The sequence below is a fragment of the Pomacea canaliculata genome, linkage group LG14 (assembly GCF_003073045.1).
Source record: "Pomacea canaliculata isolate SZHN2017 linkage group LG14, ASM307304v1, whole genome shotgun sequence".
NCBI classification, from domain to species: Eukaryota; Metazoa; Mollusca; class Gastropoda; order Architaenioglossa; family Ampullariidae; genus Pomacea; species Pomacea canaliculata.
In genome coordinates, this window is record NC_037603.1 from 13359599 (window position 1) to 13370585 (window position 10987).

The following is a 10987-nucleotide window of genomic DNA, read 5'->3' on the forward strand; positions in this document are numbered from 1 at the left end:
AAAATGTTCCCTCCAGCGCTGTAGTTTTCCTGCCTCTCCCTCGATGACATTACCGTTCACGTCTTTCACTGGTACATCACTGTTCTTAAACCCGTTGTTTAGCTGTTTGTTTATCTTGTACAGTGTCTTCAGGTCATTTTTACTTGCTGCATTTTCTGCTTCATCTGCCAGTTTCTCTATGTGATATCTTTTGTCGGTTCTTGCCATCCTCTTTACCTCTTTGTTCAGTTTTGCATATCTTTGTCTGAGTTGTTCTTTCAGGCGTTCAGATCTGGTGCTGTTGATTCTTTGTTTGGCTGACTTTCTCTCTTCTATCTTCTTCCATGTCTCTTCTCTGATCCACTGTTCTTTCTTTTTCCGTTGGAAGCCCAGTATTTTCTCTCCTGATTCTGTAAGACTCGATTGAAGTCGTCTAAGGTCATCTCTTGTTGGTCTCCTAGTGCCTGGAACCTGTTCTTTACTTCCATAGCAAAGGCCTTTCGGTGGCTGGATTTTTTAGTTTGCCGGAGTCCACTCTCTGCTGACGTGCCTGTTTTCTCGTGATCGACGCAGCTTCAGAGAAACTGTGGCTATCACAAGAGTGTGGTCACTGGCAATGTTGCTCCTCTGTAGCTCTAACATCTTGAAGTGAGCTCCTCCATTTTCGGTTGATGATGACATGTCTATCTGGTTCTTTGTGATCCCATCTGGTGATGTCCATGTTGCCTTGTGGATGTCTTTGTGTGGGAAGAGTGTGCCTCCAATCAGTAGGTTGTTTTTCACAAAAGTCTGCCAGTCTCTCTCCGTTGTCATTGATGTTCCAATTCCATGTTTGCCCATGACATGCTCCTGCAGGTGTTGTCACTTCCACCTTGGCATTGAGATCGCCGATGATGAGCAACATGTCGTGGGCTGGAACGCTTTCTGAGGCTGCCTGGAGCTGATCGTAAAAAGCATCCTTGTCTTCTGCCTCAGAGTCATTTGTTGGTGCGTAGCAGGCTAGCACTGTCAGCTTGGTGTACTTGGAATGGAATCTTGCTCTCAAAAGCTGGGTCCATAAGGCTTCCATTCCAGCAGTGCCTTTTCCGTTTTCTTGTTGAGGAGTAGAGCTACTCCTTCAGAGTGCTGAGCGTCTGATCTTCCTGAGAACAAGATGTATGTCCTGACGCTAGTCTCCTCTTTCCCGTGCCGTCCATCTGACCTCACTGACTCCAGATGTCCAAGTTGTAGTTGTCAAACTCCTTGACTAATTGGAGCATCCTGCAGTCTGGTACAAGGTCTGGACGTTCAGCACCCCACCCTCAACTTCTGCCTCGGCTTCAGTAAATCCGCTGTCGGGCGCCAGCTCCCTTTCGGGTTTGGCTGTCGTCCGTCATTAGTCCAGTCTCCTGGTGTGCTTCATTACCTTCGCCATCTGTGACGAGTTCTCTGGTTTTAGTTTCTGTAACAGGATTTTTTTTACATGTGGGTTGTTAGCCCTACACAACCTATTTTACCTCTAGGTGAGTGTCCACCTTAGTCGCCTCTTACGACATGCCTGGCTGGATGGCAGGGACCCTATTCTTGCAATGCTTGCTAGGCAAGCATACCCCGGGGTCCCACAGGGGAGAAACGTGACTGACACATCTGTATTCTCTGTATACATCTGCATACATGACATCTGTATTCTCGTCTTCCTCATTGTCCTTTTTATACGATTATTACATTGCAGCTGTATTCTCTGCTTCTCGATTGATTACCTGACATTTATCTCTTCTTCCTTCTCGATATCCCATGACATTATTTATAAGTCACAGCTGTATTCTTTCTCGATGTGGTTTTTCTTACACTCATTATTACATGACAACTGTATCTTCTTCTTTTTTCATGTCTTTTATAGTGATTTATTATGTTGCGTCTGTATCCTCTTCTTTCTCGATGTTCTTTGTACAAATACTATCACGTGACAGCTGTTTCCTCTTCTTTCCTTTTTAACATGCATTACCTTTTACCTGCATCCTCTTCTTTGTCAGGCCATTGTTACACAATTGTACCTTTGTTGTCTGTGTGTGCTTGCGGATGTGTGTGTGTGAATGTGTGTATGTGTGTATGTGTGAATGTGTGTATGTGAGTGCGCATGCGCGAGATACCCATTGTCGGCTACCCTGCTGGAGTCGGCAGCAGCTAAACTCAGGTGTTTGACTAAACTCCATAAAACTCCACTAAATATACAAATAGCAACAAAGAGAATTAAGGCAGGCGAGGTGGGGTTGGGCGAGGGTTACTCCTCCTCACTATTTCACTGACAGGATCCCTCTTCATTACCCTGACCCCAGTGTCACCGCAAGGGGAGACTATGTCTTTTGTGAATACTGATCCACACGTGAATATAATACTTGATGGCAGATTTGGGTTGTAAACCTCCCCGCTTAAACAGCCTACAGTCGACCTTCCTTAGCAGCAGGTTTTGTCAGGAATGGGAGTTTTAAAATGTACACTGTCTTACCTTTGGTGTTGTCAAGTATGAAAAATATTTATTATGTCTGTTGTAATAAAAAAAATAGTTCTCCTGCGGTAAATACATCCGTGTTCATGGCAACTGTTTCGACAGCATTGTCTTCCTTAGAACGTCTGGATGTCAAGGCAGCTGGCAAAAAAAAAAGTATAATTTGCTGGGACAGTGAACTACTGCAGGCAACATTTTTTTTAATTATTATTATTCAGCCATACAGAAAAACCCAACCACCTCAGGGAGGATGTTCACTGCTCCATTAGTCTGGCTTCATTAACCGATTTGTCAATTTTTAAAACTGAAGATGTCTCGGTATTGTTGAAATTATTATTATTATATTTTTTTTTTGCTGAGCTGCTGTTTCTCTTGAACGAGAATCATCCCCCACCCCACGCAGCCACGCCCCCATCCCACCCTCCATTTCAATACTGGGTATACAGAAGGTCATGTGACCCGAATGCGTTCTTCAGCTCGTCCTGCTACCCGGATATCCGGGTATTCAGACAAGCGTGGCTGTCGTCTTTCGGTCTTAACGTCCCTTTACAAAAGAGAGACTGGGAGTGAAAGAAAGTTTGAGGGGTGGATGTGCTAGTGGGGGTGGAAACAGTGATTTTATTTAATGTAGGCGGTGGTGCATGACTGAAGTCGGTGAACATCCGTCATATATGTTCATTCATGCAGGCATTCATAAAAATAAATAAAAATATACATGCATAATAAACGCAAAATACACAGAATAAACAACTCATAAAATTGTGGTTTAGCTAGATTAATTTTAGCTCTGATAGGTATATACAGATTGAATGTACGCAAATGTTTATAAGTCTCTGGCCGTTTATAAAATAGAGTACGGGAAGGAGAGTTGGGGAATGAGAGATGGAAAAGAGAGAGAGGGAGGGAAAGGTTGAGAGAGAGTGAGAGAATGCATATGGTAACAGGTCGTACACATTATAACATTTAAGTTTAGTGCTTTCCAGTGATGGCATGTCTCAAAGAGTTTGGTTCAGCTCACTTCCCTCCACTCCACTCCGGGTAGCATGCCCAAGGATGTGCTAGAATCGTCCTGGCTCCATTGGTGTGTGCCAAGTAGCTATTGGCGTCCTCAGAGTCTTGCGTAATTCGCACCAGCACCTTGTGAACTGCGAGGAAAGGTTAATTTGTTTCTTCAAGGATCTGAGACAAAAAGATTCATCTTCGGCTTTCACGCTCAGAAACTATAGGCGTGTGCAGGCATCACGAGTAACTTTATTGCTTTCGCTTTGAAAGATCAGGACTAGGTTTCAATTTCTTGAGTGGTTTCGAAGTTTCTGAAGCCATTCTTTACTCTGGAATTGTTCACCGACATTTTACGATTAATTTTCAAAAGGAAAAGATTGCTGACAGACCTTGCAGCTCCTCTAAATTGTGTAAGTGTTCTCTCTCTGTTTAAGGGTTATTTTTAAAACTTAATTTAGGACATTAATTTTGGTCAGTAGGTTTCCAAGGAAACTGGGTGTTTAACGGCAGAAAGAGATGCAGGCTAGAACACAGAAACATTGCAACATCAGGATCCAGCGATGAGTATAGTACACTAGGGACTTTCAAGCATCCAGGACCAAACAGCAAGAAATAACAACTGGAATAATCGCCTCTAAGTGGAAGCACTTCTTCCTCTCAACATTAACAACAAAGCCAAATAAACGGATAAATGGAGATAAATAGATAGCTAGACGGATAAACATACAGAAAGGCCAAGACAAAGGCTGCGCGTGCACACATCTATATTCCTACATAGAAAAGCCATGTTCGTTCAGAAAAAAAAAAAAAAACAACAACAACCTGGACCGTATTCATGAAGAGAGGTAAGGTTAACTCTTTGTCTCGAGTGAAAACAGGGGAAATGTTTGTCCCGTAATTATAAAGCAGCATCCAGGTGTCCCAGATGTTGTTTTACCTCTGGGACTATAATTATCAATGAAAAACATTCCTTTTTTTTTTTTTTATTTATTTTTTTTTTTGGAGCAACGACTTATCCTTCGGAAACACAGCCTCGGTTGATTAGCTGAGTCTCTTAGTCTAAATGTTGTATAATTTACCCCTTGTTTTCTTGATTTTTTTTCTTTTTTCATTTCTGTTCTCTTTCCTTTCCTGTCATGCTCTTTCCTTTGTATCCCAGTGTGTTCGATTCTGAACTGATCTCATACATTTTATTTCGCAGAGTCATCAAAGCTGCCAACATGTGGACGAAAGCATTGAGCCAGGACGATGAGCCTGTCCCAGCACAGATCTTGATGTTACCAGTGCAGCTGGACCTTTGGGTTCCATGTAGGGTCCCTCCACAGACACAGGACACGTAGTAGAGCCAACAGCTGCACCGCAGATGACGAGGGCCTCACGCAAGAACTTCTGCATCATCGCTTTGTGTATGTCACGCGCCATGAAGCAGCCCACGAGACCTCGGAGCTCGGCTGTCACCCGCAGTAGAGCTCCTCCATCCAGTCTATGGATTCTACTTGTATTTCACCTTCTTGTCGCCTCGTTGCCGATTGGATGTTTCGCTGTCACCACGACCTGTCCTTCCGGTTGCACATGCGAGAGCATCGCGGTAAAGTGCGGGCAGAAGAACATCACGGACATTCCGGCGACTTTCCTGCCAACGACACAGTCACGCACCTCACCGTGTCAAGGACGAGTCTCACGCGCGTGGCGCCGAGGTTCGAGAACCTGCGCGAGTTGAGGACGGTGGACCTCAACACGAACCAGATTGACGAGATCGCCGAAGGAGCATTTAGAAATTTGTCCAAGCTGGAGTCTCTCGTTCTGAGGAGAAACAATATCTCGGTCGTGACATCGGTGACTTTCTTGGCATGCCAAGCCTTCGGCACCTGGACCTTAGCTACAACAAGCTCGTGCAGCTGGTTGCTGACTGCTTCCAGGAGCTGACCGGCCTCGATTCTCTCGATTTGACCCGCAACGAGATCGAGACCATCGATAAGGACGCCTTCACTGGGTTGAGAAACTTAAAAGTGCTTAACCTCTCACACAATATGCTCCCGTCTATCGGTGGAAATCTGAGTCCGCTTTCCAACTTGGAGACAATGTTGCTGGACGACAACTCCATCCAGGTTCTTTGCGAGGATGACTTGGCTCCGCTTGTATCCTTGAAAACTTTGTCTCTCGATGGAAACCGTTTGATGTCCATTGATTTGGGGCTTTTGGAAAGTTGAATGATCGTGGGCTTCACCTGGAGACGTTAAGTCTGAGAGGGACCGCTCTCTCGGAAGTTCCAGTGGAGTGTTTCAGGGTGTAGTTTATCTGAAAAACCTTGACCTCAGCAAAAGTGAGATCCTCGCCGTACACAACGAAACGTTCAGCGGCCTCCGAAGTCTCGTCAGCCTCGTTATGGACAACCTGCCGAAGCTAACCTACATTGCGCCGCGTGCTTTCAATGATTTGGCTAGCCTGCAGCGCTTGGTCATCACAAATAATCTTGGTGTGAGTGATCTCGGTGCAGGCATGTTTAGAAACCTTTCCAGCTTGCGCGTTCTTGATCTCCATGGTAACGCTATCCGACACTTTGACCAGGGTCTAGCAGACTGGGAGGCTATTGACATTATCGATCTGAGCCAAAACCCAGTCGAATGCGACTGCCACGCCGTCTGGATGTTGTCTTTGATGGACGATCCTTCCAACGAGACTGAAGCTCTTCTGGTTAAACTTGCTTCGTTCAACGGTAATGCATCCTCCTCCAGCAGCGGTGGGAATCGTCACGAAATTCGTTTTGACCCTGAAAGCTCCACCAAAAGCAAGACAGAAACGATAGAATGTTCGGATCCATTGTTACTCAAGGGGAGACTATTGACGTCGTTGAAGCCCTCAGACTTCCGGTGCGATACGCCTGTTGAAAGCACACATCCTACTACGTCATCGCCCTCGTCTGACGCAGCTCAGCGGTTCAAGGTGGGGATCATCGCGGCTGGCGTCGCGTGCGTTCTCCTTGCGTGCGGCGCGGTCTTCATCAAGTTCAGGCGCCGCATCTGCAGCTTTTGCCGCAGACAGTACCGGTACCAAGCGTACAAAGGGACCAACCTCAATGGCCAGTCACACACACTGGCAGACGACGCCGTCGAGATGGAGAGAACGGAAATGGAGGACCTGGATTCTCTTACAGAGGCGATAGACACCACCCTTAAATCGTGACCTTTCCCACCTCAAGATAAAAGAACGACTTCTGAGTAAGCAGGACAGTCTTACTGATTTGTATCCGGGTGCTGCGGTTATATCCTCCAGTGGGGGTGAAAAGGAATAAGAAGCTGGGTGCTGCTGGATTAGCGAATGCTGTCCACCCAGATTGAACCTTCGGGAGTGACAACTGTTCTAGAAAAATGGTTGTGGGGGGAGTACGAGAACTTCCTGTACAAAGTGTGAAGACAAGGCGTACAAAGTTCTATCTCAAACATCCCAGATGAACACAGGTTCACTAATAATTACAGTGTTCTGAGACTGACACCTTTGTTTTGTTTGCACCTGGCAACAGCGCATATTTTTTTTTCTCGCTTTATTTGCACTGTGAATACGAACTCTCAGATAAACGAGGAAAAGTCTGGTTCTAGAAATCTCTACCGTAACTGAGAAGTTTCGATTAAAAAAGAGGTCACATTTGTCATTTTGCTATATTTTAAAGAGGAAAAAGATTTGTCAGGGAATTGTCCACAAATATCATTTAAATCTTTTTTTCTGCTTCTTCGTTCTTCTTGCTTTACTGTTCCTATTTCTTTCTCGTCTTCTTTCTTAACTACAGTTTTTCTGTTTGTTCTTATGTTTCAACTTACTAGTAAATCTTAAAGTTAAATGTTAAACTAGTTAAAGTTTTCATTGCTGTCTCAGAGATACGCTTGCAAATACAATTGCAAGAGGCAAACAGATGCGACAACGAAACGGTCATAGGTCAAGATGGGCAGGTAACTGCATACACTTTTTAAAAGTACAATTGCAAAAGCCAAACGCAGGTGGGGAACGAAATGTTTATAGGTCAAGAAGGGTGACCACTGACATTTACTTTTGTAAATACAATTGCAAAGGGCAAACAAATGTGAGAAAGAAATGTTTATAGGTCGCGAGGGCATGCATGTAGATTAAAGCTTCTGACAATCAGTTACTGATTTATTAGTCCGGCTTAGCTCAGTATATGTGGAACAACAATAAACATTTTGTGTGTGGCACTGTAGCTTTTCCCTTTTCTGTACCTTTTCTATTGGAAGATTTGTAGGTGTAGTCGTGTCGTGTCACACGTAAGAGATTCAGTACGGTGTCTGTCGAGAGCTTTGAGGAGCCCCCTCCCTTCCTAAATAGCACTCAGTCTTCTCGGATAAGTATAATTGAGAATTTAAGACACACACACATACAGATGGTATTTATTTCCATAACATTGTTGAGAGGACAGCGATGATCTAACGTAGCTGTGTTAGAGTGACGGTCAATTGTATCTTCAGTCTGGAAAGCACGTGCTTCGTTGTGTAATGTTGTCATGTCTTTCTTCAAGCTCTCCAGCTTTACTTTTATCGTAAATATATTTTTTTAATCTTCTGACTCCAGAAGCATGCAGTATAGCCTGCTGAATAATATTGAGATCACTTTTGTTAGGTGATTGATTAATTTTACCTCGAACTGCTAAACATACTTTGTGATAAGATTTCACAGCTTCTGTATCGTTGTGTGTGGTTGTGTGGGTATGTATTTATGTTTTGTGCACCTTTATACTCTGGTATACTCCTAACATTTGTTCAAAAATTTTATCTCGAACTTCACAGCTGGAAGCGCTGTGTGAGATCATTTTGTGGCTTTCTGTACGACTGTTTCCTGAAAAAAAAAAGTTCAACCTTCGATTGCCTCTATATAACAAATGATTTTTGTTAGGTGTCTCTTGTTTCTGTGACGCTCGTATGATCGTATCAAACCATGGGACAACGGGAATTTACAGATGATTGTGTCTTCTATCTGATATTGGAAAGCTGCAAAACCGTTTCCCTTTGCTTAAAATTTGGAGCCAGCCAATCAGCTTGTCTACCTGTCCAAATCATCGACGAGGAGGATATAGATAATTCAGTAGTTGTTATTGCATTGTCTTTGGTTGTTGTTGTTTATTTCTCTTTTTCTTTCTTTCTTTTTTTTTCTTTCTTGAACAGTCTGCGTTCATTGTTGACCTTCAACATTCAGCTTTCTACCGAGGTTCATCTTTCAGTCTCGGCTTTAGCAGGATGTAGGATTTTTACAAATACATCCTTTTACTGTGACTATGTTATCAACATGTCTGTATTTGGCATTGCTTTCATGACGCATTGAGAGAGTATTCTGGTAAATATTTGTAAACTAAAATGTTGGTTATTGTTAAATCTTTAGACGAAATCGTTTTCCTTCTAAAAGATCTTATGTTTTGTGATATACATTTATATTTTCATATCAAAATGTTTGCAAATGCTCAACTTTATTGCTTAGCGAAAAAAGACTATGTTTGGTACTTTTTTGACATTTTTGTTGTACACTGGGAAAAAGCCTGAATTGTGTATCGTTGACTTGATATTTTGTTGATTAGCAAAGCACACTGTGAATTCTACAACAGCTTTAAATAACTTCAGAGCTACAGTTGGTGTTGTGTGTATACAGTGTATCCTGGCTTTAAACCGTGCAGGCAGGGTAAACTGAATTTGGCTTGTCTGCATCATCATCATCATCATCATCATCATCATCATCATCATCATCATATCATCATCATCATCATCATCATCATCATCCTTCTTATTATAGCGGGGAGGTTCTACATTTAGCATTATTAAAATGTTCAGATATTTTTTAAGTTGTAAAGAAAGAATTAACACATTTTCTTATGTATTTTTTGTCAATATAAAGTTTTAAGGTTTCTGAAGTAAGCAAACCTTTAACAAAAAACACAGAAACAGAGAAAACAATCAGAGAAATGTCGAACGTTAATTCTCTTTTAACTACGCCCATCATCTAAGTTAAGCATTTGTTTAGAATATAACCAGTTTCAAAATGTTTTCCTATCTATAGCTTTAATATAAAATTGTTTATTTGTTTCACTTTTAGAAAAGTAAGACTGGATGCTGTTGTGTGTCCGAATGTTGAGTGGGATGCATAGAAAACAAAGTAATTGAATATGGAATTACTTGCTTTTTTCTAAAGTAATTCATGTTAATTATCCTAAAGGTTAACATGAAATGTACTTTATTTCCTATGAATGAAACAGAAGAGATACAAAGATAGGAAAGATCTACCTAAACTCCTTTACCCTGTATCCTGTTTTTCTTCTTTGCCTGTGGGCGAATACAAAACACAAACACACACACGCGCACACTCTTTGGTTCTGCTGTGTAATGAAAGTGAAAGCACATGTTGTAATTATCTTGATCCTTATCATTAGTTATTTGCATATCAACTGTTGTTAATTATTTGTGGAATAAAGTGTTACTCTGTTCGGTTTGTATGCTTCTTTATTACATTTCTGAGCACGTACTGAATTGCAGGTGTTCTTGTCAACATGAAAGATGGATGTGTAGTGTGTTGTAAGGGTTAGGATCACCGTCCTTGTCAGTCCCCACTCCGTTTTCTAGCCCTATGCCTCTTTCTTTCTCTCATTTCATACGGTGAACGGGTGTGTTGCTTAATTAACCCATGTTCGGAAACTGTTTTCTCTCTCTCTCTCTCACTATATATCATAGTGATTGGACTACCTTGTGAAGATAAAGAAACATCTCAGAATTCCGAGCAGAAGGTTCTAGAAATCAAGTCAGACAAACTGCAAATTTCCAAGTCGAATGTGTTTGACCGTGTTCACAGCAAACTGAATTCGCCAGTCATTGCAAGATGTACATTCTTCAAGGATAAAGCTGTAATAATAAAAAAACAACACAACAAACTGAAAGGAACGAACATTTACATAGTGTTATTTTAGGACACTGCAATTTGACTCCATAATCAGTTGAATATACCTTCTGACATGGTCAAGCATCTTGACCTCCGTATAAACTTATCAAAACTCTATCATTGTATTTAGGAATGGTGGTCATCTGGCCCACCGAGAAAAATGATATTATGATGGTACTGAGACCAAAAAACCCACTCTTTCTCTACCTCTCTTCCACATCTCTTTTTCTACCATTCTCTTTTCTGTTGTTTCCTCCGAGATGGGTTAGTAGCAGCGATGGCAGCGGCAACGGGTAACAAAGAACAGCCCGGTGGATGTCTAATGATGTGTGTTAAAGGCCAATCGAAAGTGAAAGTCACTTTCTATGCCAATCTGATTTTGGCAAACACCAGCCACTTTCCTGGGTCAAAGCACGGGACCTTTATTCACGCGAGTATGCTGCTCTGTTAAATGTTTTAACCTTAATTAGGAACGTGCATTAACCCTCTCTATAGTCTATAGAGCCAACAACTAAAGGGAGGCAACAGCTCCCAACAGCATAAGACAACGGACATGCTATTACCTACCCCTTTCCACCTCCCGATCTCCCTTCAGAT